The sequence below is a fragment of the Rosa chinensis genome, chromosome 1 (genome assembly GCF_002994745.2).
Source record: "Rosa chinensis cultivar Old Blush chromosome 1, RchiOBHm-V2, whole genome shotgun sequence".
In the NCBI taxonomy this organism is placed as follows: domain Eukaryota; kingdom Viridiplantae; phylum Streptophyta; class Magnoliopsida; order Rosales; family Rosaceae; genus Rosa; species Rosa chinensis.
This window is the reverse complement of record NC_037088.1, coordinates 44,178,474-44,183,285: the sequence shown is the minus strand read 5'-3', so window position 1 is coordinate 44,183,285 and position 4,812 is coordinate 44,178,474. Positions and strand designations below refer to the sequence as shown.

The following is a 4,812-nucleotide window of genomic DNA, read 5'->3' as shown; positions in this document are numbered from 1 at the left end:
ACCTTGTCAGGGATTGGATTAGGCGTTATCTCTGCCAGGACAGGTGTGATGTTTGGCTCTTCACAAATTGCATCTGAAAGAGGCGGCCTTTCTTCCACTTCAGGTGAACTGTCATCTATGACTTGTACCGGGATCAGGGCCAGTTGTATATTGCTCTCAGTACTGACAGGAGGTGGAGGATTATTGGAACCAGTGGGCGCTTGGGCCTGTGAAGCAGATGTGCCTTCACTAACTGCTGAGGAGCCTTCCCTAGTTTGTCTTGAGGATCTACGACGAACCTACAAGCGAGGATTGTTATGTGATTGCACGGCATAAAAAGAAAAATTCCAATGTGCACTTTTAGTTTCTTACCAGTCGGTCAGCGATTGGTTCATCTTCTGCCCACGGATCAGTTTGAGGGTCAGAGCGACTGCTCTTGGGGGCCAAGATGGCAGCGATCTGTCGGATTCAAAGGAAGGGATTAGACTTGACTTGATAAGAAAACACTGTTTGTTTAATCAACAAAGTTCTTACCGTTTACAGGTCATCCTCATCGGAAGAGGAACCTTCTACTTCAGGCTCCGTTATCACTGTCTTTTGATTCCCGGACTGTCCAGTGGCTAGGAAGCACTAACCGCGCGGCTGCCAGAAGGTGGCACATTTCCCTGCTGTAGTAAAGTTTGAGTTAAAAGGAAGAGTGAAAGAAGGAATAAAATATGGACTAAGATACTTACATCTTGAGGGGGGCTCACGAATTACTATACCAGCCCAGGCTTGGCACTGGGCTAGCACCGGTTGCGGAGCCGGCTCAGGAGGAGGCTGAGGTTGTGCAGCGTCTTCAGGGAAGCGATCAAGTAGCTCAATATCAACAGCATAGGGACATCTCAATTCCCCAAAAATGGTCGCAAAGAGTTCATCATCTAGCTGGCTCCAACAATTGACGGAAACTTCTGCCCACCATTCCTCGTATCCTTCCTCAGTCCCATCAACAGCGTCGATGTTCTTAGCCCAATCGGGAAGATCAACTAGTGCGAGCATGCTTTGTACCGGCACAAGCCCAGAAGGGGATCCAAATCTACTCCAGGAGGTGTTGTAGTTCCAAGCATCATACAGCGGGAATGGCACTAATTGGACGAGGCCGAATTGGCGAGCGAAATGGTTAGGAGGGTAAAGCTCATAACTAAGTTCCTCAGCAGCAATTCTAATGTCTGAATAAGAAATCGCGCGGCGAAAAGCCAGGCGCGCGCGATCGCTGTAGCGAGGAGCGCCATGGAGGAATCCATTTTCAAGCGGAGCCGGGAATCTCCTGCCCAGTACTAAGTCGCAGTAGGGCATCTCATGCAGAAGGTACAGGTATGTAAAGCATTCAGAGTAAGGAGGAGATGAGTACTTTTCTTCACGGCTGAGCCATTGACCCAAGAGTTGGTCAGCCGGTGGAAGCAGCGGGATGTCATCGCGACGAAAATATGGGAAGTAAGTTTGGATCCAGAAGTCAAGAATCCAAAAAGGGCCAGAAATGCTAGTCTCGAAAGGATGCATAGTGGCCTGGTAAAGAGTCTGATAGAGGGCGTCCAACACAGGTTGCCCGAGCCCGACACTGCGGCCGTTATAGAGGGCCGTTGCCAAAAGTGTCCAAGCACCAATGGGTTTACAGGAGGAAGTACAGAAGATGAATTTACAGAGCCAGTATTCCAAGAAAGCGATTCCGCCGGTCGCATTGTGCTCCCGTCTGTAATAAGACAACCATCGGGGATAGGAGCCGCTGTGGGCACCGCCACCATGTTGGGCCATGGTCGAAGTAAAATTGACAGAGTCGAATTGGCCATGCAGATAAGGCTCGCCATCAATGGGTAGACTAGTGATGGTGAGAATATCCAGTAAAGTGATACCCATTTGGCCAAATCGAAAATCAAAGGTGTTTGTGGCGGTGTTCCAAAAACACAAAAAGGCAGAGAGCGGTGAAAGATTTCCACCACGTGGAAGACGAAAACAGAGATCAATAGTATGAGTGATACCTGTCGCGTTCTAGCGAGCTAGATCTCGTGTTCGTGCTTCGCGATACCAGGAAAGCTCCGCCGCGCTGATAGAGGATGGCCAGTGCCCTATCTTTGCTCGATGATTCTGCGCACCCCAACTGGTGAAATCTCCAGGAGTCCTTCGAAGGACCGAGATGGGTCGACGAACGGGCAAGCCATAGAAGGCGATTGCGTCGGCCGGAATAGAGTGTCGTGGCGCTGGGCCCAGTCCGACATAGTGATTTTGGAATTGGAGGAGTAGGGGTCTTTGAATATTGGTATGGAGCCGAATGCGAGCGCCGATGCTGGTTCCCCAGGTGTGGGCGGCCTGTTCATTCAGTTCTTCTTCTTGGTCGATGATTATCTTCTTAGGAGGGGCCATTTCTAGATTTCTGAGAGAAGATATTGGCAGTAAGAAGGTTTCTGAGTTTTAGGAGACTAAAAGAGTTTCTGATGTGACAGGTCTGAAGTGGCTGCAGGTTTAAATAAGAAATTTTGTGAGGGAAATGATACGACAAAAAGGTGTTTTCGCAAGCAAAAGGACGCAATCCTTATTAATGATATCGTTTCAAGAAATCGGTGTGTCGTTTTAGCCCCCTTCAATTAGTTACATCTTCGCAGGCCTGCTTTGGGGGCCTGGGGGGCAATGTTTGAGCCCAAAAGTAATTTTGGCAAGATCCTTTAGTGGATTTAGCACAACTGGCCGATACCTGAGGCCCAAAAATAAGCCTGCTTGGGTTTGGGTTACAGCTTCGCCCATTCCGTAATCCATAAGGAAAATGAAATCTTATTGGAATCAAGTAGCAGAGATTGAATAGGAAACTTCAATCAATAATCCTTCTATAGCAAGGAACAGTCGAAATCCTAGTTATAAATACTAGGTTTCAAGGATGAAAGAGAGACGTCTCTCAAATCAATTAATCCTAGCGATAACAAAGCCTCCCCGGAGCAAACCTTCAACCTTGTTGAAACCCGGTGACCGCGCGCTAGTCCTAGTCTCCCCGCGAGCTGACTGTCAGCATCACCAGATCAACCGGGCGACCGTACTTCCAGTCCTAGTCTCTCCGCGAGCCGACTACCAGTACCACTGCCACCGATACGACCTGCGAAGCAAGGGTGACGCCCTCGCAACCCAGTGAAGCTAAAGTCACTCTTTAGCAAAACCCGTGCTTTCTCCAAACTTCCCAGTGATTGCTCTGCTCAGCCTACAACATTGAGTATCGATTCGGTGACGCTAAGAGATCACACCCAAAGTCCTTATCCATAAGGCAAGAAGTCCTTTCTCGAAAGGCTAGAGAAGAACCTTGTGGCGAGGTTGGTGCTCTCCTCGCCCACAAGCACTTAAAGAAGAAGTCAGGTCAAGGGACTCCCCCGACGACTGCACCCCACGGTGCTGGCACCCCCGCACACTCGCGCTCAAAAGAGACAGTTTGCACGCCAACTGGTTTTGGAGCCAAACACAAGGAATCTTGTTAGAGTTGTTTTTGAGTTTTTGGATTCCAAAAGGGTCTTTGATATACAGGTGAGTACATTTCACTCTCAAAACTTATGTATTGATTGTAATGAAATTAACAACTTAATAGGTTACTATGATCCAACTTGTAGGATTTGCTTATGAGATGTACCCTGGATTCCATATTCAAAGTTGGGTTTCGAACATACCTGAATTGGGTCAAGTGAAGAAGGGATTGCATTTATGAAGGCTTTTGATGAATCAGCTGCTCTGATCCATTCTAGAAGTTGAAAAGATTTCTCAATATTGGTTCTGAGGCCACTCTTAAACAGTATGTCAAAGTCGCCCATGATTTTGTGCACCAACTTATCAGGAGAAAGAGGGAACTTCTAGCTGGCAAGAAAGATGGTGCAAGTGACATGGAGGACATACTATCAAGGTTTATGGAAAGTGAGAAGGATCCAGAGCAAATGAATGACAAATATCCAGGTGATATAATTCTGAATTTTATGATAGCTGGCAAAGATACAAGTGCAAATACATTGTCATGGTTCTTCTACATGATCAGCAAGAACCCTCTAATACAGGAAAAAGTTGCACAAGAAGTGAAGGATGTTGTTTGTATGAAACACGACGCTGACATTGATGAATTTGTGACGAACATAACTGATGCAACTCTTGAAAAGATGCAGTATCTTCATGCCACACTAACAGAGACCTTGAGGCTCTACCTTGCAGTTCCTGTGGTATCTAATGCTCAACTTTCTCAATAATGTCTTTTTTCCTGTCCTAATTGTATTGTTTAAATCAAATTCTAAGGATGTACTAATTTTCATGACTTTTATCTTGATTTTTACTCCAAGAATGGGAAGTTTGCAGAGGTAGATGACATTCTTCCTGATGGCTTTAGAGTGAAAAAAGGAGACGGAATAGCTTACATGGCCTATGCCATGGGGAGAATGCCTTACATTTGGGGAGAAGATGCTGAGGATTTCCAACCTGAAAGATGGCTCAATAATGGAGTTTTCAAGCCCGAATCACCTTTCAAATTCATCGCATTTCATGTTAGTATCATATATTATGTTCTTAATTTACTAATTATTACAAATGTTAATCATCTCTACACTCACTAATAGCTTTACTTGGGCTACTCGCAGGCAGGACCTCGGACCTGTCTAGGGAAGGACTTTGCTTACATGCAGATTAAGATAGTAGCAATGGCTCTTCTTTGCTTCTTCCGCTTCAAATTGGCTGAAGAAACAAGAAATGTAATTACCTATAGGACCATGTTCACCCTTTCACATAGATGGCACCCTCCCTATGCTTGCACTTCCAAGGACCACCTCACAGATTGTTTTCATATGA

General features: G+C 46.2%; 1 pseudogene; it reads left to right on the top strand.

Annotated features, from left to right (window-relative positions):
• Nucleotides 1–3,608: 3,608 nt before the first annotated feature.
• LOC112167521 lies at nucleotides 3,609–4,812 on the top strand (annotated as a pseudogene).